The 25,675-nt window shown below is 33.6% G+C and overlaps 1 long non-coding RNA gene and 1 pseudogene across 3 annotated transcripts; one reads left to right on the top strand and one right to left on the bottom strand.

Annotated features, from left to right (window-relative positions):
* Positions 1-1,327: 1,327 nt before the first annotated feature.
* LOC144559606 (putative inorganic phosphate transporter 1-4) lies at positions 1,328-4,294 on the top strand (annotated as a pseudogene). Its single transcript, XR_013513189.1, has 4 exons — positions 1,328-1,731; positions 2,121-2,396; positions 2,460-2,672; positions 3,253-4,294. The product of XR_013513189.1 is annotated as a putative inorganic phosphate transporter 1-4 (transcript).
* A 17,419-nt stretch (positions 4,295-21,713) lies between these two features.
* Positions 21,714-23,595, bottom strand: LOC144560020 (uncharacterized). 2 transcript variants are annotated; one of them, XR_013513420.1, is made up of 5 exons: positions 23,155-23,595; positions 22,323-22,448; positions 22,174-22,242; positions 22,016-22,093; positions 21,714-21,910 (listed from the first exon to the last, which is right to left on the bottom strand). It is a non-coding gene; the product is annotated as an uncharacterized LOC144560020 (long non-coding RNA). The 2 variants fall into 2 exon arrangements; XR_013513356.1 differs by having other exon boundaries at positions 22,174-22,448.
* Positions 23,596-25,675: the final 2,080 nt, after the last annotated feature.

Genomic DNA, 25,675 nt, shown 5'->3' with positions numbered 1-25,675 from the left:
GGTCTAAAACTTTTCAAATATTTTAGATTCCGGTAAAAATGGAATATTCTACAAATATAGGATCTTGGGTTAAAGTAATTACTTAACCCCGTGTTTTCCTCCTAAATAAATACCAACCTACGCTCCAACGCTCCTCATCCCAATCCACTTCATCTCTCTCAAATCGCCTTGGCCTTAATTCTTAACAAGGAAGAAGTCAAGAAGAATTCAAGTTCTTGCAAGATCTAAGCAGGCAATTGAATTGAATATAAAGTCGCATTTTTCGGAAGAAAGGGTAATGAGATTTGTTATTTTTGTATTCATTTGAAAAGCTCAAATCTTTGTTCGTTTTTCGAAGGTTTATGAAAAAAAAAAATTTCACAAGTCTTTCGTATTGCATGTGTTTCCATTAAAATATTGACCTAGCTAACCTCTTTTGTTCCATTTTCTCTGGGATTTTCTGATAGGTCGATATCCATACTTTATGAGAAATATCATTTTTTGCTCGTGCACATTATAAAATAATATTTTTTCTTTGGTCTTTTCCTTTTCCTTTTTGTCTCATGTTTCAAACAATCTCGTACCTTTTTCTTTTGCTGATTTTGCAATTTCTAACAGTTTTGCCTCCGATAAAAAGAAAAACGCCAAAAGTACCCTTTTCTTTTACGTTCATTCATGCTTCAAGTTTGTGTTTTTCTCAGCTAAATTGTTGGGATTGACAGAGCGTGGAAGTATTAACTAGGAATTCATTGTTGGGTTCCAAGGAATTCATTGTTGGGTTCCAATTTTTTCTCAGCTAATTAATTGTGTTTTTCTCAGCTAAATATCCATAAAGTGTTTTTGGGTTCCAATTTTTTTAATTAAAAAAGATTTTTGGGATTGACAGAGCGTGGAAGTATTAACTAGGAATTCATTGTTGACTTCAATTCTATTTCCCATGCATTCGGATCTTCTGTGGCATGTAATGGTGTAGTCCTTGACAAGCTATCTATGTATTGGTGCAATATGGTTGGGACTTGGGAGTTGGGACCCAAAAATGTAGATTTCAGTAGTCCTACAAAATCGTAGTATATAAATTCCCTGGAAACAGAATAAATTTTAGAAAGAAACAGGAAACAGGCTTCTACACCAATGATTTTTTGAAGTACCGCACTAGTTTGTACCACAGCAGATCCAAACAACACATGAATCCAAAAGGGTTGGCCGTTGGCCTTAAGTTCTCTTCAAACTGCTCCACTTGATTCCAATTTTCTTTTTGTCCCTGTTATTTCTCACACTGGGATCTCTTGTACCAATACAGAACACTGGAGAAGCTCCTACACTTGGTCTTAATAAAAAAAGTAAAAAAGATAAGCTTCTACTGTTCTACACTGGTACACTAACTATTTATCTTGTTTGTACCAACAGGTACTTTAATTTGTACCAGCAATGGGGAAGGAGCAACTTCAGGTTTTGAATGCACTGGATGTTGCAAAAACCCAGTTGTACCACTTCACAGCAATTGTGATTGCTGGTATGGGTTTTTTCACTGATGCATATGACCTGTTTTGCATCTCTCTGGTAACCAAGCTGTTGGGTCGGATTTACTACTACAGACCCGGGTCTTTAGACCCGGGTTCATTACCACCCAATATTGCTGCGGCAGTGAACGGTGTGGCCTTCTGTGGGACGCTCTCTGGCCAGCTTTTCTTTGGCTGGTTAGGTGACAAAATGGGGAGGAAGCGCGTTTATGGCATGACTCTTATGATGATGGTAAGTAAGTTCATGACCCAAGAGTTCTTTTATTTGTTCTTACATTATTTGTTTTAATTAAAGTTACTATTAAAATAGATTGAAGATTTTAGCTCTCTTTCAAAAGAATGAAAAATTAAGAAGAGTCAAATTAAGGGTGATTAAATTTTACTGAAAATTTTCCTTGTAGTCCTGATACACATTTGAAATAATGAAAAGCAATTCACAGCCCTGATTACTTGAAAGATGTAGAACCTGACATATGATTCTATTATATCTTTTGTCAAAATGTTGAATTTTTGCAGTTTAGAAGAAAAAAAGAAGAAGAATCATGTTATATATGACAGAATGACAGGAAAATATCTGATATATTTACTCATGATACCGTTACAAATCTTATTTTATTAAAGGTGTTATGCTCGCTGGCGTCTGGGTTGTCATTCGGCCACTCACCGACTGGAGTAATGACAACTCTGTGTTTCTTTAGATTCTGGCTCGGATTCGGCATAGGTGGCGATTACCCCTTGTCAGCAACAATCATGTCAGAATACGCAAACAAGAGGACGAGAGGAGCATTTATTGCTGCAGTTTTCGCCATGCAGGGTTTCGGCATTCTCACTGGTGGTATTATCACCCTCATCGTCTCTGCAGCCTTCCGGGCCCGCTTTGACACTCCCACCTACCAGGTATGAATAACAGCAGTTTAATTAATGTCAGATTTATGTTTGGTATTTTGTTTGTGGTATCAGGACAACCCGATAGCATCGACCCCAGAGCATGCTGACTATGTCTGGCGCATTATTTTAATGTTTGGTGCCATTCCTGCACTGATGACCTATTACTGGCGCATGAAAATGCCCGAGACGGCCCGCTACACTGCTCTCGTTGCAAAAAATGCAAAACAGGCAGCCTCTGACATGTCAAAGGTCCTCCAAGTCGAAATCATCGAAGAACCCGAAAAGGTAACTCCTTTAGTTCTTTTGTAAATTATTGCTTAATATTTTTTGTGAACCAGTAATTGAACTGATTTGCATAATATATGCGAGACATGACTCTGCTACTGATCTATTATATATATAGTGGAGAATAAAGAGTGAGACTATGTGGTACTTTGCAAAGCATTGAACTGTCCGTGCTATGGATCAATACTTCCATTTACAAAGTTCAAGCATTCGATCTGAACCGTTCAACATGAGCTCCATATAGAAATGTACTTATTTTTTAGATAGGTAGACGATTTCCTGATCTAAAGATTTTGAACCATCCGAAAGTAGTGATTTTCTACCTGTTTAAAAAAATAGTAAAAAAAATCTTGAAAATGTAAAATTGGGTATGTCGGTACATTATCATATGGAGATCACATTGAACGATTGATATCAACTGTTTGTTTGGGCTTTAAATCAAAGATACGGATCCATAGCATGGGCCAATCCGTGCTTAACAAAGTACAATAGCCTCACTCGAGAATAAAAGCACTAGAAAATTGTCTACTTAACAAGCAAGAAACTTTTCTAATGATAATTCAATTGGTAATTAATGAAGGTTGAGGAGTTGACACGTAACAAGGCTTTCGGGCTCTTCTCGCGCGAGTTTTTGCGCCGGCATGGGATGCACCTTTTGGGTTCTGCTACGTGCTGGTTCCTTCTTGATATTGCATTTTACAGTCAAAACCTTTTCCAGAAAGACATCTTCACTGCCATCAACTAGATTCCAAAAGCACGTACCATGAGTGCTCTCGAAGAAGTCTTTCGGATCTCACGTGCACAAACCCTAATTGCTCTGTGCGGCACCGTTCCGGGCTACTGGTTCACTGTTGCATTCATTGATATTGTCGGCCGTCGTAAGATCCAATCTCTCGGGTTTCTCATGATGACGGTATTCATGCTTGGTCTTGCATTGCCGTACCACCACTGGATGACTCCAGGGAACCATATCGGTTTTGTGGTCATGTATGCGTTTCCTTTCTTCTTTGCTAATTTCCCAGCACGACTTTTATTGTACCAGCTGAGATATTCCCAGCACGGCTGAGATCAACATGTCATGGTATCTCTGCTGCAGCTGGCAAGGCCGGTGCCATTATTGGTTCATTTGGTTTCCTGTACGCGGCACAAAATGAGGATAAGACGAAAACTGATAACGGGTACCCGCCCGGTATTGGGGTGAGAAATTCGCTTTTTGTGCTTGCCGCATGCAATTTCCTTGGTCTACTGCTTACTTACTTGGTGCCTGAATCGAAGGGGAAGTCGCTAGAGGAGTGTTCGGGTGAGAACGAGGAGGAACATATTGAAATTGGTTCCGGTCACACCCGAACCGTACCAGTATGAGTAATGCCGGGAAGAGCTGGTTCGTACTGTCTACTTTGAACAGTTTAATACTCAGATGTCAGTTTAGTTTTTATTTTTCTATGTTTTAAGTATGTATATGTGGTTTCTAAATTAGAAGTCAGATAAAGAGGTAGCCAATGAGTCTGTCTTAAGAATTTTGTTTTATTTTTGTTCTACTCGTAAGTAATATTAGAACTGTTGAAGTATCTTTTTCTATCTTTGACAAAGGTGAATGTGAATTTGGTTGAATATTGCTGCTAGATTCTTGAAAGTTTTTTATTGTGTATAATTATTTTGAATCGAATGTATTAATAAAACATTGAATTGATGAATGGGAAAATATAGAATGTGTTGATATGCCAGTATATATCTTTAATAATAAATATTTAGTGCAATGTATATGTGATTATGTGCTGTCCCATATATTTTATTCACATTATTTTCTTCAAAATTTTGGAGAAACATTTTAACAAAGTAGTTTTGACTTTATACAGCGCACGGACTATAGCCCTAGTTACATATGATTCGTGCGCGGAATGTAGCGAAAACTGCTCTGGTAAAATATGTACCCCAAAATTTGACTGAAAAGCAAAACAATTGATGACTGATGAAGAGTGACACAAGCTTGGAACGACGACTTAAAGAGTGACACAAGCTTTTAAAAAAATTATTTGTTTTTTTTTTTTTTTGATTGTTTGAAGCCCGTAGGCAGTACATCAGTTTCCTAACCAAACCTTCCTATACCAGTTACCTCGAATAATTAAGATAAAAGCCCTGGTATCACTATCCTATTGCACAAACATAGGGAATGTGTATCCTATGCATTCGGTCTTCAACATTCTCCCTTTCTTCGCAAGCATGTCAGCCAACTCGTTGTGACTTCTTAATACATGCGAAATCGTAAAACCTTCATTTCTTTTCAGCAGTTCCCAACATTCATACACTTGTCGATATGCTCTCCAGTCACCCTCAACAGGAGGCTGATACTGGTTAACCAAATCTACTAGGTTGGCCGAGTCAGTGAAAAAATCACATGATTGAATCCCCATTTCTTTTACCAGTAACATCCCCCTCTTCATAGCAAAGGCTTCTGTTTGTAAGGCGCAAAGTGCAGTCACCTCCCCGGCTTTGTATGCCACTAGCTCCTCTCCTTTGTTAAGTACCACCCCATATCCCCCATTCCACTCTTCCTGCCATGATCCATCACAATAGCAGCTGAAACCTGACTGCTGACCCGTGAAGTGATGTTCATTGGGGGTTGCAGTAGTCCGACCTGCTGCTGCCACCATGGTTTCAATAGAGATTGAGGAGAAATACTTATGAAAGGATTCTACTGACGGTTGTTTAGCCCCATAGATTTTATCATTTCTACATCTCCAAATGGACCAAATGACATTTGCCACATCAGTCCACTGCTGATCCGTAAGAGCTGAGTATAGAGAACGGAAGATGTCATTTATATCAGCTGGAAGGTTGTCAGTCCTGACCGGCAATGGGCCCACAAACCAGCACCCTCTTGAAAAGGGGCACTGAAATAAGAAGTGGATCACATCCTCATTTCCTTCTCCACAGGTTGCGCAAATTGGATCCAGATTAGACATTCTAGCCGCCAGAATTCCCATTAGGGGTATAGCTTGCTGCAGCAATTTCCATATGAGAAGTCTGACCCTGGGGAGCACATCTCCTTTTTTCCAAACCAGCTGCCATATATCCTTCCTATTTGGATCCCCAACTTGCCTGCTTTTCCTAATTGCCTCATATCCCTTCCTGACTGAGTATATCCCATTTGTATTAGCCATGAAAATGAGTCTATCCTCTCCTGCATCAGCTGCTGGTGGTTGGACTGAGCTCAGAATTTGCATGCAGTTTAGGTATCCGAACTGTTGAATGAGTTGACCCGGGTCCCAACCATTACCCGACTCATGTACCAGGTCTCTTACCCTTAGTGTCCTTTGCTGCTGATTTTGCGGAATTGATAGCAGCGCGTTTGGATGCCATGGTTGGGCGAAAGCTGGGCATAATTGACCATCCCCCACTTTCCAAGAGACCATTGGCAGGAGAGTTGGTCTTAGATGCATGAGCGCGCGCCAAAAAACTGTACACCTGTATATGCGTTTTGATTGCCACAGCTCACTCCTTGGCAAGTACTTTGCTTTGATTTGCTCAGCCCACAGTGAATTCGATTGAGATGCCAATCTCCAGAGGGATTTCATTAGGAGTGCCTGGTTCATGGATTCAAGGTCTTTAAAGCCCAGTCCCCCCATTCCAATCGGTACAGCCATTCTATCCCAGGATATGTATGCCAAATACCTGTCTTGTTGCATCTTTCCCCAAAAAAATCTGGTTATCAAACTTGTCAGTTTTTTCAATACCTGGGCCGGCACTTTGGTTGTTGCCATGTAGTATATTGGCAGGGCTTGCAAGACAGCCTTGATTAGAATCGCTCGCCCCGCCTGAGATAGCAACCTTCCTTTCCACCCTGACAACCGCGATGCCACAGCCTCAATCAGGAAGTCGAAAGCAGTTGTTGTGGTTGATATGGGAGCCCCAAGGTATTTTGCTGACACCATCTCTGCCTTTACTAGAAGAATGTCGCTGACTATGCTCCAAAAAAAAAAAATTATTTGTCTATTAAAATAATTAAATATCGCTCGGCGCTTGCTGTGATGTGATGGGGACAGTTCACAGTTGAACCCTTTGTTTCAGCAATTCAACCCAAAGAAGACTTGATTGTCGTAGTTGACTTATAGTTGACTGACTCCGACTCCGAATGGATCTCCTGTGGACTTGTGGAGTGAGACTAATTACCTTTGTTTTCACTAAGACAAATTCTTCATCTCATGTGTTATGTTTGGTTAGTATTTAAATTTAACGAGGATTAAGATTACTTGTTATTCAAATTTCACATTTCGTTTTGTAGTTTTAAGTCATGATTTAAATTAATTCATTTGAAAAAGCAGGGAGTATCCACATGTGTAGGGGTGGAGCGACAATTGTTTTCCCTGAATTTTAAACTTTTATAAAAATACATAGGTCTGGATCGAGCTTACCCTCTCTTGGAATTTTTTTTTGCTCCTCCTCTAAAGTTTTGATTTGTAATTTGGATTAAAATTAGAATAAATTATTTGAATTCTGATTGATATTTGGAATAAGAAGTTAGAGCATTGAAAATTATAAGTGACATTGTTTTCTTTAATATAGTATTCAATTAGCTAATGAATTCAAACCCAATTAGTTATTTATATCCGATTCGCTATTTTTTTGCTCTCCTAACGAAAATCCTAGATCCACCTCTGTTGAGAAATAAGTTGCTAACAAATGAATTTCTATATATGATAACAAACTCCACATGTCAAGTAAGTTAATATATCTAAAGAGATAAAGTACCTTATTTCAGATTAAATCATCTCTTACTTCGTCGTATTTTTCTTTTATCATCTATCTAGATTTGTTCAACTTGTAACATTATTACAAGGAATGGAATATTTGATATGAAATAAATTTAATAATATAAATAATATTTCTCAAATCAACTTAAAATATCTTAATATCATAATTAAATTTGGTGCTATATTATCTTGTTGGAGATGTACATTGTTTGTTTATCAAATTTATTTGATCACTTTAGATAATACATCAAAGTTTGTAGGATTTGAACAACAAATAAGCTTAAATTATTCAATAAAAAATAAAGTATGTGCCAAATTTCATCACTAAAAGATTTATCATATTTAAATATTAGATTTTGAATTATTCTTTTGAGTAGGCAAATGGCCTAATTAGAATTTATGAAATCAAAATAATAGAGGTTAGAACATAGTCCAGAAGCACTAAATTTTTTATTTTTATCATTAAAAAAATTAAATTAAAAAATCACGATTTGGTCATAATTTCATTTTTGACACGATTACAATGTGGAATTGCGGATAAAAAATGTGTCCGCAACTGCACGTTGTGGCCACCATTGTTTTTTTCTCCTACTCACAGCAGGTAACGTAAAATTGTAGGTCCCAATTTTTTTTGACTACATATGACATTGCAAGTATTAATATCTAAGTTTTAAAAGCATTTATACTTATACATTGAAGTATTTATATGTATGAGGTTAACTATTTTTGTTAGAGAAAGACTAACGCGGGGATGATTGGGGAACTCAGCTATGAAGATATACATATCTAAGTATTTTTTTACATATGACACTGAAAGTATTAATAACTAAGTATTGAAAGCATTCATATCTATGCATTGAAGTATTTATTCTTATGAAGTCAACTATTTTTGTTAGAGAAAGATTAACGTGAGAACGAGTGTGAGGATTGTAAAAGGAAAACTATATAATTAGTGGAGATTATAGAGAAATGCAGATTTTAGAATAATGATTAGTTGAGACTATATAATTAGTGGGGATCATAATACATTATTTTTCTAAGTTCGGGTACTGTAGCGCGGGTACTAAAATAATTATTCTAAATTAATATGTTGATTTCTTAACCTTTTTAAGATTAGAAGCTATATTTCAATTATTTATTCAGAAATAATAGTGTCTGTAATTACATGACATAATATAAATTAATGAACATAACGGAATTTTTTTTCTCAAACATTACTTGAAACATAAATATTATATTAATTAATTACGTGTCAACAGTTTTGGTTTGTAGATGGTTGGCATTTTTTTTATTTAATAATCATTGAATCTGTAACTAATATATATAATTATATGATAAAATTTTAGATGTATAGATTGGGGTCATATAGTGGATTAACAATACCCGGGTCGGGTATACCCGACCATACCCGCCCGTGCCCGCTGCCCGGGGTACCCGTGCCCGAGCCCGGGTATGGGTCGGGTACGGGCATAAACCGGACCGGACCCGTTTTTTTGGACCAATACCCGACCATACCCTACCCGAGTTTATCCGTACCCGAGTACCCGTACTCGATACCCGAGTACTGTTCATCCGAATTCAAAATTCAAAAATTCTGTTTTTCCCTCCCAGAAAAAAAAAAAGAAAAAACCAACAAAAAACCAGAAAAAAAAACAGCAAAAAAAAAAAACCAACAAAAAAACAGAAACAAAAAAACCAGAAAAAAAAAAAAAAACAGCAAAAAAAAAAAAAAAAAAAAATACCCGTACCCGCCCTACCCGTCAAGGGTACACGGGTACGGGTATAGGACGGGTAGGGTATGATTTTTGAAAAATATACCCGACCATACCCGTACCCGTATACCCTTGTACCCGTACCCGAGACGTACCCGTACCCGTCCCGGGTATACCCGGGGTACCCGTACCCGCCCGCCCATTAAACCTCTAGGGTCATACAAATTGAGCCATGCATGATAGTAATTAGCAATTATATAACGATAAACATATAATTAGTTTGCAGTGCAACAAAATCATGTTCAGTATAGGCTGTTGGTTAGGATGATCATACACTCTTCATTTCTGGTCACATATAAATAACATAAATAATATATGAACTGAGGACAAAAGAAACATATAAGCAAGCAATTTCATGTATATAATTATTTGTTCTGCGAATCTATTTGCATTTTTTCTTGATTATTTTAGTAAATACTCCAATCAACCTAAATTTTTTTAAATCTGTTTGAGATCTTAGAGGAAATTGATACAAGGTAAGATGTATTCTTTGAATACACATGGAATTTAAGCTATAATATTACAGTTTAGATCCTTCATAATATATACTACTAGAAATTGACCGCATTAACCCATTATTATATTAAAATTTTAATATAAATCCCATTTGTCTAAAAGTTGTGCCACACCCACCCAGCAACATCAAATGTGAAGCCGCAGGGGAAGGAGCTCATGCCACAGGGGAAGGAGGTTATGATGCGGTGGAAGGAGCAGATGCGCCAGGGCCAGGGCCAGGGCCAGAGCCAGGATCTGAGAGATAGAAAATGAATAGTAGACAATTAGAAACAAGGTTAGTATAGTAATATAGTTTGAGTTTGTTGTTGTAATAAGCAGTTCATATCGGACTGGTACTGTAGACTGTAGACTGATGGTAAATAATCAGATTTTGATTTTGGAACTTTAATAGAGATTGAAGATTCTTTTCTTTATAATATGAAATAGTTTGAGTTTGGAACTTTGGCAATAGAGAGATGAGAAGATTCTTTTCTTTAATATGAATTAGATAGGTAAGTAGACAAAAGACAAATAACAATAAGCTTATTATATATGACAAATGACAAATGAGCTTATTATATTATATATAGTTTTAGTTTGTTGTTATAAGAAGCTTCTGATATATGACAAATGACAAATTAAACAAACTGCTTCACTGAATTCATATCAGAAGCTTACATCATCATTGAATAACAATAAATTTATACTAGATCAGTAATAAAAATAAGAGTGAGTCTATGGTACTATGCATATTACGATTTGTTACCGTGCTACGGTTCTATATTTGAGTTTTCAAATCTTAACGGTTGATCCGAACCGTTCATCTTGTTCTCCATATTAATATGTGTTTGAAGACCAAATTTTACATTTTTTGAAATTTTTTTACTATTTTTTTAGATTTATTGAAAATCACTCTTTTGGATGGTCCAGAATTTTCAGATCAAGTGATTTTCTAAATATCTAAAAAATAGTAAAAAATTTTCAAAAAAAATGTAAAATTTGGTCTCCAAACACATATTAATATGGAGAACAAGATGAACGGTTCGGATCGACCGTTAGGATTTGAAAACTCGAATATAGAACCGTAGCACGGTAACAACCCGTGATATGCATAGTACCATAGACTCACTCTAAAAATAATATATTTTGGTGAACCCTTTTATATATTGTTTACATGATCAAAAGAAAAATGCTTATCTCAGACATTTACAGCATCTGCCTCCTCTGCATAGTTGTCACCATTCACTTCCTAAAGCAGTTAAACCAATATTATCGTCTTAAATTAGATCTTCAGATTGTGAATTTGTAAAAAAAATTATGGTTAAACCAAAAGTGAATTTGAATTTGTTTCTACTAAAAGTTATGGTTAAACCTATAATTACTAATAATGCAAATAGAAATAACCAAATTTATCCTTAAAAGTGATTTAGATTTATTAAGCACTGTATCTGTATGTAATGTTTAATTTTCACTGGCCTATACCTATACCTATACTGGACATTCACACGCAGATGCAGATTCAGTGAGGCAAATTCACAAAAGTTAAGCTACAGATCCAGCTACAGTGTAATAAGCAATTAAGATACATAGAAAACTAGATCAAGATCAGAGAAGAGATAATGAGCAAATTAGCCAAGGAGAACTTGGTAGATTGAAAAGAAGATCAGAACCTGCGGTGGAGCGGAGGCGGAGAGAGGAGAGCGATAGATAATTAAGGTCAACAAGGCGGCCGGCGGTGACGGTGGCGTTCAAATTAATTAATAGCCTAATAGGATTACCTCATTATTCAATTTGTGACTAGCTAGGTCTATCCATGCATATATACATGTTTAGCCGTTCCTCTTACGTACTCTCAAAGCAAAAACCTCAAAAGCACATATCTTTGTTTTCTAAGTGATGGGGCCCACATCACTCAGATTGTATCTATGCACGTTGGTTAGGAATAGGATCAATATTATATTAATAAAAAAAATTACCTAAAAGACTGTACAAACAACACCATAGAAGTGCGCTTACAATTTTTTTTGTTGTTTCACAAGTAATTACCATTTTGTCAGACCTCTTTAAGCAAAGAAATAACATAGTTGAGAATCTCCACAATAATTATTCTATAAATTAAATTAATTTTTATTGCCTGGATAATTGCCAATTGAAATTGGGACAATTATATATATAATTTCCATATAATTATGATGCCATATAAATGACCACAACAAATTCAAGCACAGTAAATCACCATAGTTGGAATAGGGTTTGGAGAAATGGACGTCTCCATTCAATTGAAAGGTCTTGCTACTTTGCTAAGAGAAGTTCACTTTTAGTTTTAGCCAGCTTACACTGCTATTTTGTTGGATTAAAAGCAAGAATTAGGTTTTATTTAACTGAATTTTTTTAATATCCCAGACTGAAGATAACAAAATAGAATAGCACATTATTTTGTTACCCATTATATTTGTGGAAGATAAAATTTTTAATTTTATTTTGGTATGTAATGTTCATGTTCATATATGCCTCAAAGGATTTAAATATTGGTTCAAGAAATTGCAAACAAATTACAGCTGGAGTTTCTATGATACTGAAAATTTATATTACATAAGATGATTGTGTTAATTTTTTTTTGTACTTTAAATTATCCCTGCTAAAATATATAAAAGAAGTTGAGTTTAAAAGAAGGAAACATAGCGCTAATGAGTTTGATTTCATTGAATAATAAATAAATTAAGAGAGACATATGCTATAAGCAGAAAGAAAGAAAAAGAAAAAGAAAAAAAGAGGTCAAAATTGGCCCAGTAATTTAGTCTTATTTTTCTCTGATAGCAAAAGCCCAAAAATATTTTTCTCTTACTTTTCTAAATTCAATTAATGAAGATATTCAAAGTTTTGTAATTGGTTTTGCTGTGTAATTGGAGTTCTCTTAATTATTTATTAAATATCAATATGTTCAAAATTAAGCATAATAATACTAAAAATTAAACAAATTAACATAAATAATTATTAAATAGCAGCATTTTTTTTTCATGAAGTCTCGGCTGCGATGTGGCGCCAACAGTGGTAACCATGGCCAATTTCTCTAGATTTTGGGAGGGAGTGTGACTGCTTGATTATCAGAGGTTACGTCTCTTTGCCTCGATCGATATTGATCTTCGAATCCCGGAAGGATTTCCGGGAATTTGATCCCCAAATTTCCCACTTGGTATTGTCTGATCGCTTCATTAATTTCCTGAATTTATCAATTCACAAATATTTATAAACATTAATAAGAAGTAAATATTTAATTTATGTCTATATTTATATATATGGTCAAATATCAAAACTAATATAACTTAAATTCCGTGCAGTCCAAATAAAATATACATGTTAATTACCTTGTATCAATTTTCTCCAAAATCTCAAACACATTTAATTTGGTTGATTGAAATATTTTATAACATAATTAATCAAGAAAAATAGCACATATGCTAACTGATAAAGCGAGTTAGAGAGAACAATAAATATTTGCTCCCTTATGTTTTTGTCATCAGCTCTTATATTATATATGTTATGAATTATATCTGACCAGAAATGAAGAGTGCATGATCATCCTAACAAACCGCCTAGATTGAACATGATTTTGTAGCACTGGAAGCTAATTAATTATAAATTTCCTATTTTAATTGATCTTGGAAAAATAACCTACTAGTTAAACTGCTACATAATTTAATTTGTTTATAAAATATTTCCTATGTCATTTTCGTTGATCACGAAAACAATGCAGAATTTAAGTATCATGCACTATGAACTTTGGAACAAATATGTAAACATATATATATTAAAAATTACATAATATTTTTCAAATAGTCTGAGAAAAAATAAAAGGTTTTTTTACATGCCTAAAACAAACATCATAGTATTAATTAACCGTCTTTATTTACTAATTAGATGATCCTGATAGTTTTTAAATTAATATGTTGATTTCTTAACATTTTTAAAGTTAGAAACTGTGTTTAAATTATTTATTCCAGAGGTAATAATATCTGTAATTACATGACATAATATAAATTACTGAACACAACGGAAAATTTTTAGATTCATTGGTGGTGTACATTTTTAGTTTCATAGTCATTGAATCTGTAACTAATTAGATAATTATATGATAAAATTTGAATGTAAAGATGGGGTCATAAATTAATGTTGAGCAATGCTTAAATATATATAATACATGCAAGTACATATGATGATAATGTGCAACTCTTTCCATCAGATATACAAAATAAACCAAAAATCACACAAGCGTACGTACGTAGATATAATATAGTTTGGATGATAGTAATTAATTAGCAATTAGTTAACGATAAGCATTAAATTAGTTTGAAGTGCAACAAAATCATGATCAGTCTAGGCGGTTTGTTAATTAGGATGATCATACACTCTTCATTTCTCGCCAGATATAAAGAACACATGCGAGCAATTTCATGTATGAGATTAATTATATTAGAGAATAGTTCAATCAACCTAATTAATTACATCTGTTTGAGATTTTGAAGGAAATTGATACATGGTAAGTAACAAGTATATAATTTTTTTTTTTATATTAAAAGGGAAACAAACTATAGATCCAAGCGTGGAGAAAACATTTTCTATTACTATTGGGTTTCATTATTACACTATAAATCAAGGATTAATTAATTGAGGGCCTCATTTTGCAGGGATCACAATTGCAGCTGTGAATGATAGCTCCTTTTGCAGCACAACCACAACCACATGAAGATGGAGCGGTGCAAACAGTAGCTGCAAGCCGATCCATTAGTTCGAATAGGAAATCCATCTTCATCTTAAGCAGCATCTCCAGCAGCTCTAGCCGACATCACCCACACCCACCCCAGCCACATCAAATGTGGAGGCCACACGGGAAGGAGCTCATGCCGCCCCAGATCTAAAGGAAGGAGGTCATTATGTGGGGAAAGGAGTAGATGCACCTGGGCCAAGGTCAGGATCTGAGTGATGCTGACTGAGTGATAGAAAATGAATAGTAGACAATTAAAACAAAGTTAGTATAGGAATATAGTTCTAGTTTCTTGTTATATTGGACTGGTACTGTAGACTGTAGATTGTAGAGTGATGGCAAATAATCAGATTTTGGAACTTTGGCAATAGAGATAGAAGATGTTTTTCTTTAATATAAAGATAGGTAAGTAGACTAACATATGACAAATGACAAATTAAACAAACTGCTTCAATCTAAAACTAATTAGAAAAGAAAAGAAAAGAAAAGAAACGATGAAATGATCTAAACAGGCTCAAAATCTCCTTTCAGCCCACTTCTCAATATGCATAGATTTTTAGTCATTCCTATTTCTCTGATAGCAAAATGCCAAAAAGCCCAATTTTCTGTTCTCTAAGTAGTGGGGGGCCACATCACTCTTGGTTGAGATGTAGGTTTGAGCAGCTGATATTTTTCTCTTATATTTAGAAATTCAATTAATGAAGATCTTGAAAGTTTAGTAATTGGTTTTTCTGTGTGATTGGAGTTCTCTTAAATGTTTATTAAATATTAATATGTTCAAAAACAAGCAAAATAATACTAGAAATTAAACAAATTAATACAAATAATTATTAAATAGCAGCATCTTTTTTTGCATGGAGTCTCGGGCTGCGGCGTGGCTCAGACAGTGGTGGCCATGGCCAATTTTTCTTGATTTTGAGAGACGGTGTGACTTCTTGACTACCAGAGATTTCGCCTCTTTTTCTCAATCGATATTGATCTTCGAATTTTGGAGGGATTTCTGGGAATTCCAACAATCCCTCACTTGGCCTTATTACCGAATTGCCAGTGAAAGGTTCTGGGACAATTATAGAATTGATTAGAAGCCTCTTTGCTTGCTCCTGGAGCCATAAAAGCTTTGTTTGACATTGTCTGATCACTTCATTAATTTCCTGAATTTATCAATTCACAAATATTACTAAACATTAATAAGAAGTGAATATTTATTTCTATATTTAGAAACTGAAACCAGCATGTTTAGTGTTGGCCTAGTGAATGTACATTTAGAGACAAATTAAAAATAAAAATAAAAAAACACCTATGAGGCATATTCATTGGTACTGAACTGTGAATGGTTATAGGGTCTTATACGCACAGTGATCTAAAGAAAACTAATGACAAAATAATGCTGAATTCTTCGTACCTCTCTCTCGGGTGCCTCAAGACTGAGTATATACATCAACAATCGCAGCAGAAAAAAAAAGAGAATGGCATGAAAAGGTTAGAGATAAATGTTGACAAGTGATTGAGTATATATGAAACAAGAACAACAATTCAACTTTTTTTTATTATTTTTCATACATGAGTTAAATATTTCTTTTATATATGCAATAAAGAAGCATATTTTAAGTTACACACTAACACTAAATCAAGCAGCATAGACTGTCAATCTTTCTTTTCTTAATAAAGAAATATGTCAAAAATGAACACCTCCCTGTTTTATATCTCAAAATAGTTTTGAAAGAATTAAGAAATATTGCAGATAAAGAATCATAGAAGGGTGGTAAGGCATTGCGGGTGTTGTATGTGTATTTTCATGTTTTTACATCTTCACTAAATATATAATTACCAGAAATTAAGAATTCATAATTTTGTATATATACCCGTACCCTTGTTGGTTCACTATGTCAGCTTGACCAGCACATTTATTGATCTTGTCAATGGTATTCTACAAATAGATTTATGTAATGTCAGATATCATATAGTTTTGAAAATAACATAGTATATATCATGATCTGCATATATATTAATTGTAGGTGCTTACAGTTGAGTGCAATTAATCCTATATTAAGGGTTTATTCACATGCCACCTCTTTTCAAAAGAAAAAAAAAATGATTTGCTCATTTGTTGTTTGAGGCTTAATTGTGGCTAAATGAGAGATCAACAAATACCAAAAGTCGGTACAACACTAGAATAGTGAGGTTCATCTCTTGTAGCAAACTCAAATTGAATTTATATGAGCTGAGAAGAGTGATATACCAGGGAGATTACTGGTCTAATAGCACGGTGCATCATAGGAAACAGATACAAAGAAAAAAAATAATCATTAGGAAGAAATAAATAAGTGATTTCATATAATTGATGTTAACTTGTAGTGGTAGTGTTTGATATGAATACCTTTCTTCCTCTTTCTCTGGATTTGTCCCTGGATTAGTAGCAAGGTTTTGAATATCATTTTGTAGTATTCTTTCTAGTCTACACCCCAAAAAATTAATAAATAAAAAATAAAAGGAGAAAAAATTAGTAGCGATACAATCTATGACCTTTTCTATATAATAAGTTTTTAGATAGTTTTTTTTTAATAGAAAGCTTCCATATTATATCTGTTATTGTTAAGTTGATGATCAATTTAATAGATTGCATAAGACAGTTGTAAGTTGGTTTATTCCACAATTTCCCAATTTGACCCCAATAATTTATCAATATTTTATTTCTAGAAACAAAAATGTCCAGAAGAATTGAAGTGGCCTAGAACCATTAATGGTTTAAAACCTATTAGGTGCCAAAAAAAGAAGCAAAGGTGATTATGCATGGGCTATGGCTTTTTTTTTTTCAAAAAAATGGAGGGCAACAAAAGATTAAGTAAATATATATTAATTGATAGAAAAAAAAATAAAGACAAAAGTTGCGGAAATCATAAAAGAAGAATGCTATTAGAGAGTTACCTTTTGTTGCTTCTCTTGCTGTACGTCTCCTTTCTCTTAATTATCCTTGTGTTCTTACCTGCGATTACTTTCTTTGATTCATTGTTGTTCTTCCCTGCCATTTGTATTTTTGTTTCTTTGTAGTTTGTCAAAGAGAAGTCTTAAATTTGTGAAAAGTTTGTAGATAGAGAAAGAGGAATAAGAGAAGGTAGGTTATGAATGAGAGAAAGAGAAATGTTATGGGTTTATATAATTGGAAATTAATGTTATAGAAGGAAATACATGTTATAAATGGAAAGAAAGGAATGTGGCGCATATATAATAAGGAGGTTTTTATTCAACTTCAGTAGCTAAACTTAAACTTTCAGTTATCTATTTTTAATTCCGGGTTTTTTTTAAAACAAAAATAAACAAAATTCATCATTCTCCTAAAATTTTCAAAGTAACTAGCAAAGGAAATGAAAGGAAGGTGATGAAACCTACCATTGAGACTCTCATGTTGTGACAAAATGTTCCGTCCCGAGTCCGGTTGTGATGATGTTCTGTTTATATCTGAACTGTAATAAGGCATCACAATTCAAGATCAGTTGTGATGAATTGTTCCCTCTATATCTGCACTGACACCACAATGCAAGACTCTGCATGGACGGAACTTTTCATCCCGATCAGAATCTGAACTTTTTAATGCTAAGAATAGGAAAATGATGGCATCCATTTTATTTTTAATATCTTTTGGAAATTATAGGAGAATGATGGTATCCATTTTATTTAACTTTTTAATGCTAAGAATAGGAAAAAAAAACAATATTTAGTTACCCAATTTCACTTTTTTTAGTCAACCCGTACAAAATAAAATAAAAGTTCATATATACAAGCAATGCATTGCTATTTTTTCTGGCTATGCTTGGACAAGCTTCACTCTTAAGTCTATAATTAATCAAGAAGGGAAATTTTGTTTTATCTTTTTAAAGGAAGTCTCTAGCAATGCATTGCTTGAGCTATTTTTTTATGTCAATATTGACATTCATCCTTATTAATTCTCGTGTACAATTTTTATTTTTATTTTAAAATACATCAATTTATTTTTTCAATATTAATCCAAATCTAGAACTCCAAATGTCGTATTATTATTATTTAAATGTGGTTTGATCTAACTTAACATTTGTTTGGTCATCCGTTAAAAATTGTTAAAACTCTAACATAAACTTCAAATGGTTTAATATAAAGCTAAATAACTTTCAATTTATTTTTTTAGAGAAGAAAAGAGAAGTCTCTAATTTTGAGAAAAAAAATGTAGAGAGAGAGAGAGAAGAATCAGAGAGGGTAGGATATAAATGAGAAAAAGAGAGATGTATGGATTTATATAAATGGAAAATTGTTATAAAAGTAAATCAATTTTATACGAGGAGGTTTTTACTCTTACTGATGTTTACTTCATTCATGATTTATCTAATATTAAGTTCACAATGTTGTCATGAAGAAAGAATAAAACAGTTTTTATTAATTAGTAGCTAGGCTAATTACATTTTTTCCGTTCCTAATCATCAATTTCATCAATGATCTATTGATTGGTGAATCATACTTTTCCTTTTTGGGTCATCGTTTATGTAACCAACATGTCAATCTTCTATGTTGCATTTTACTCAGAAAATTTTAAATTTTTTGGAAGGGAACAGCAAATTGAACTTTAGATGGTACATGTTGAAATATGATGTTATTATTTGATAAAATCATTGGCAGTTTACGTTATTTGAAATAAAAACAATTAAATCTGTTTGCTAACCTGTACAATCCTTAGTAAAACAATTTCAAAAGGACCAAAACATATGCATCCAAATATAATTTAATAAAAAATTACTATTCTTGTTATTATTTATTTTAGTTAAATTATAATAGCCGTTAGTATATTACTATTGTCAGCAATTGATCAAAGCATACGGTCTATCCATCGGAAGCTCAAGAGAAAGGAAAAAGAGGAGCAAACTAATGACATCCATAATAAAAACATTGGAAAAAAACGCTAAACTGAAAACCGAACTAGCTTTCTCACAGGTATGAATCTCTTTCAGTACGATAGTGGTTAATTTGTATAACATACTATTTACAAGACTTACTTAATTATACTATGCTTTTGACATAATAATTGTGTTAATTTGACAAAACCGTCAAATGATTGCCCTACAATTACAAAATCAGCAGTTGGAAGTTAGAATAAGAAAAGCTAATATTTTGTATAAAAGGTAAGAAAATAATGAAACCCTACATTTGTATTGAAATAATATCTTGAAAATATTGAAAAGATTATAAGCATGGTCGATATTATTTACATATCATATTTATAAAATATGAACAGATTTAATATATATATTTCACCGTACTAAAAATAGATTTTGAAAGATTACATGTATTAATATAGCAATAATCGTCGTCTTAAGAGAGGAGATTAACTGTCTACACATTACAATGAGTCAAGCTGTCCAAAAAAGCCACACAACAACCGGTTAAGCAAGAATGATGTCTTTTAATGTACCTCATAACGTAGCAGCCATTACCCCACAATTCTACTGCAGGTTGCGCGCAATCAACCGATAGCCAGGAATTGGCCCATGTCTCTGGTCGGCATAGCAGCTGCAGCAGCTGTAATGCTAAAAAGAAACAAGAAAAACAGTTAAGTAATGGTAAGTCTCTTTTTTTTTCTATATATATAAAAGATAAGAAAGGAATGAAACCCCTACTTTCATTATAAAATTTCAATTAATTTGTTGATTTTTCTCTAATATCTCACAACATGATTTAAAAACATACTTAAAAATCATGAATATAGTTATAAGAAATTTATTTATCATTTTGTTTTTAACTTTAAAAAAAATCAAAATAGACTATATATATATATATGGTAATGATATTTTGATTCATTCTTATATATGAAAATTCAAAGCTGGAGCACTTCATAATTGGAGATACTTAAATAAAAAACTTTTAAATAACATATGCATGATAGATCATAGAAAACTCTCTCTCCATCTCTCTCTCACATCTTTTTGTGTGTACATATGTATTATGTGTGTATGCATGCAAAATCTCTTTTGAATGTCAATTTTCAATGAAGACTTTGAGGTCTGGTGATACCAAATTCTAAGTACAGATATATTTAGATCTTACCACAAAATTTTTGAGATCATAAAAATAGGAATTCTCTTTTAAGACTAATAAATTCGAATCTCAAGTTATCCAAAAATAATTTTCTTATTTCAATTTAAAAAAAATCATGAAGTTAATATTTCTATTTTCTCATGCGATATATAGATACGGTGTCATGAATTTAGGATAAGATGAGCAAATTGTTTAAGAATCAATTTTAATATTAATTGTTATCAGTAAGGTAAGCAAATGGTTATAATATTATACTAATATTATATCCAATTTGAAGACTTGATACGTTCTTCTAAAGGCATGCATGCAGCATATATATATATTATTACAACAAAAGAAAAGAAAAGAAAAGAAAAAAAAAGAAAAGAAAAGTTCTTCTAGAATATCTCCTTCCATCTTATATTTTTTTGTCTGTTTAGACAAAAATAACATATATTACACCTTCCAATTTTAAAATGTGTACTTCCACTACAGCAAATTCAACTTTCTGCGACCGGAAAACCGGTCGTAGAAAGTATTGTCGCCGGTCGCTGATAATCAAACCGGTCTCAGAAAGTGAAAAACGGTCGCTGATACCCCGGTCGCTGAAGGCATTGTCGCAGATACACTCGCGATGACGTCACCGGTCGCTGAATGACGTCATCCGGTCGCTGATAATTTTTCTGCGACCAATTTTTTTTTGTCGCTGTTGTTTTTTGCTAACGTGGTGAAAAGATATCAGCGACTGTGAAACCGGTCGCTGATACCCAAAATCCGGTCGCTGTTGTTGTTGTTTTTTTTTTTTGCAAAATGTAGGTATTAACTATTAACACATTACAGAGTGCATCACTAATTCAAATATCACATTTACATAATTCAAATTTTACTAAATAACACAATAATAATACCACATTATCTAAATATCACATTTTCCCAATATTAATTAATTACACATATTAATTCATATTACATATTAATTCCACATTAATTCATGTTACATATTAATTTCACATTAATTCATATCACATTTACAAAAAAACCTTTGACCTGCTTTCACCGACTAAGTCAGGAAAAATAAAAAATAAAAAAGGCCTTGCTTGCCTTTTGGTTCTCAACAGTTGCCTCCAGTTCTTCTATATATTATGGAATCTTCATTTTCATGTCCGAAAAAATAGCATATTACAAAATTGAATTTCAGCTGTTACATACACAAAGTCGATCCAAGTTAGATTTAAAAGGTTAAGTCAGAATTTGCAGTTCAATCACCAACTTATGTCAGAATTGCTCCACAAGCCTAAATTCAATATAACAAAAGCCCACAAAAAAATATCTTTACTTTCTTAAAAAAGAAAGTTACCTCAAGCATGGGGCTATCTTTTGGAATATTGCATGCTATAACAATATTGAGTCCAGTTCTTAAAACTGAAAATAAAAGTATATATATAATCAAAATAAGAATGTAAATGTTAAAATAAAGCATCATGAATTTAACCAAAAAGAAAAACAAGAACCAAGATTGATATGCACCTAACCGGCGGGCCATGCTTGAGCCAGTATTGTCAGAAGTGCCTCCTAATATATAGAGGTCACACTAACCATATTACTCTGCAAAGACACCACATCATTTAAAAAGCCATAGGAAGAGATATAAAAATCATTTAAACCACATAATTTATGTTACTTACGGGCCGAGTGGTAGCAGCGGCATATAAATGGCTAAGTTTCGATGTGTTACATCCAATTCATGCATAGATCTACTTAGCAAAACAATTACCTCATAAATTTTCTAAATTTGCAAATTGCAACTTGGTGTAATTGTGCTGAAGTAGGATACCTGTACTGCCTCCCCTTGTGCCATCTCATTCTTAACTCCTCATTCTCTCCACTTTCTCCATGAGCAATATCATTTTTACCAATTTGGAGCTCTGACAGGTTCTCTTCCAATTCTCTGGATGACATGCTAAACAATTTAATAAAAGCAATTAGAAATGAGGAGGCATCACTTCACAATTAAAAAATATCAACAATCAAATATGGTTCAAACTTGACCCAAATGATTCCAAAGAATGAAAATATGATTTTTGCGTCTCAGAATTTATTACAATAAGGGTATCAGGGTCGATCATGCATGAGTTATGCATCTCAGAATGGGTATTCTGAGTCTTTGTATTTTTGCTTGATTTGACTAACCACATATACATGAAAAATACACATTATTTTGTTCAAACATGAAGTCGGCAAATCCTGTAAATAAATGTATTGTATAAAAGGTTAGAGCTGTACACATTTTATTCCTTTCCCAAGTATATTTGTAAAATATGAGAAAGGCAACGGGTTTAAAGAGGGTAAAATTTAAGGAAAAGTAAGCATAAAAAATTGTGCAAATATGACTCAGTTAAGCACTAAATCTACAATTATGCTTCAATTTAGTCAAATTTCAACAACAGTGACTAACAGTTCTAACTTCTTAACAAAACTAAAACCCCTAAATCTCCCTCAATTTAGTCAATTATGCCTCAATTTAGTCAAATTTTAACCCATCGATTGAATTGCAATTCAGTTAAGACTCAATGTCTTCTCACTTTTTACAAGGAAGTCAATTTAACTCTTTGTTCATTTCTCGTTTACACAAATGGAATCAAGACAGTATAAGACAAAAGACTGACCAATCAAGGAAAGGGCGAAACCCTCCGTAGAAGCCAGTCGGTACCAAGGTTGTGGATAATGACTTCTCAAGCCCGCCTCTCGACCGTCTCCGAGTCCAAATTCACGAATCAGCAGGGCACCCATTTGATTTTGTATTTCCAGCCTCGTTGTCTTGCAAATGGATGAGGTGGAACGGAAAAGGAGAGAGGAGGAATGGTAAGCGTAGTCTCCCGCGCAGACTAACAGCGAATCGGAATCGGGGGAGGGGGGTTGGCACAAGCGCAAGAGCAAGGCGAGAAGAAGGGAGAGGCGGAGTAGAGAGGAGAGGCAGGGGTAGGCGGGGGTGTAGGGTTTGGGTCTGGACTCGGAGGGAGACGCGAGGGTTTTCGTTTGGGGGAGAGGAGAGGCAGGGGTAGGCGCGGGAGAATTTTTCATCTAGCGCCGAAATTTTTCCTTTGGTTGCCTGATTTTTGCATAATTTTTTTTATTTTTTTTTTGGAAAAAAATAAGTTTCAGCGACCGGTAATTTCGCCGGTCTCTGATACCGGTCGCTGAAAATAACTTCTGCTGTAGTGTTCCATCTTAATTAATACAAGTATATATCAAATGCAGCTTAATACATGATTGCATATGAACTATACTCTATCACCAAAGTTAGTCAAGGAACCCCAAAAAAAAAAAATTGTATCACCCAAGTTGCCATTTGTCAGAGTATCTTCTACGGCACGTTGGTACCGGTACCAAGGGCTTTTCAAAGCCATAAAAAAAAACTGAGTTTAGTTTACTGACAAATTCACCACTAGCACGAGTTGTCTCCTAATTAAGTCAAGAAATAGCACGAGTTGAGTCTAGTTTACTGGTATATTCTTTGAAGGTCTGAATCACATTTTTTTTTAACATTTTATGGAGTTACATTATTACTATACTGGTCCATGATTTGTAAACTATAATTTAATTCAAAATCTGTCTAAAGATGAACGTACAAGTTATTATCCCAAAGATATAAATAGGAAAGATTGGTCAAGTTTCCTAAATTAAAATGTATTTCTGTGGTTCAAACAGAGTCAGCAGAAATGGTTAGCAGCCATAAACCCGAATTACTGAACCTGGTTTAAATTGAATGCAACGACATATTAAATGAATAGGGGGACTTGGATATCAAAAAGAGATAGAAGACCTGTGTTTGTCTTTGAATTAACAATGCGCCTAATACATTCAATTACTCAATTATCAATAATGTGGCGGTTTAGGCTCTGGTAACAAAGTCTTTGGAATAATAACTGCAGCCCAAGATAGTCAAATATTAATAAACACTTATAAACAAATTTAGAAAGAACAAGTTGGGTTGGGTTGAGCAAGGGTGGGATGGTGCAGAGACATGGGCTTTATTGGGCCCTTTAAATAACTTCTCTAATGAAATAGTGGAAACCAGTCTGATCAATAGTAAATTCAAATTTAAGTGGGCTTATCAGGACACTGAATAATGGGCTTTATTGGGCCCTTTCTGTAATAGTATCTTTTATACTATATTGGAAGAATGGAATCCTGTCTGATCCGCAGTGTCCCAATGGAGGCCCAAATTGTGGCGGGATATACGTTCCCTGAATTAACAACAACAATATCCATATTTTTTGATAATTTTATTTTTGTCTTAACAAACATACATCCACATATACAATTAATTAAATGCATGCGTGTACGTCTAATGTCATAAAATTTACTTATGTGTTGAACACAAACTATGGGTTAAACTAGACAATTTTAATTACAGGGCTAATAAATCTAAGATAGTGTAATTTAATTTTATAAGAGGAGGTTGAAAATATTGATGCAACTAGGTCGTAGGTTCGAAATTCGGAAGATATTATTTTTTGTTATATTAAATAGTTTCGTGGCTTGACCTCTAATCTTTACTAAAAAAAAAAATGTAGTGAACATTTTTTAAGTACGTAAAACATTTTTTTTTGGATTAAATGTAGTTTAACAAAGTTTAATTAAATTAGAGAAGTTATAATTAATTAGCTTGCAGTGCAACAAAAATCATGTTCAGTCTAGGTAGTTGGTTAGGATGGTCATACACTCTTCATTTCTGGTCAGATATAAATAACACATAACATATGAGCTGATGAGAAAAAAACATATAAGCAAGCAATTTCGTGTATATAATTATTTGTTCTGCGAATCTATTTGCTGTTTTTCTTGACTATTCTATTAAATCAGTTTGAGATCTTGGAGGAAATTGATACAAGGTGAAATGTACTCTTTGAATACACATGTAATTTAAGTCATAGTACCACAGTTTAAATCCTTGATAATATATACACACTACTGGAAATAGACCACATTAAGCCATATATATATTAAAAGTAATTTTAATTTAAATCCGCATTCGTCTAAGAGTTGTGCCATACTAGGTCATTAATATATAAATCAAGATCGATAATTTTTTCCATTGTGTTTGTTTTGTAATTACAGATACTGTTATATCTGAAAAAATAAATAATTCAATACAATTTTAAAATTAAAAATGTTCAAAAATCT

Source organism: Carex rostrata, chromosome 1 (assembly GCF_964058835.1).
Source record: "Carex rostrata chromosome 1, lpCarRost1.2, whole genome shotgun sequence".
In the NCBI taxonomy this organism is placed as follows: Eukaryota; Viridiplantae; Streptophyta; class Magnoliopsida; order Poales; family Cyperaceae; genus Carex; species Carex rostrata.
This window is presented reverse-complemented; position numbering and strand designations above follow the sequence as displayed.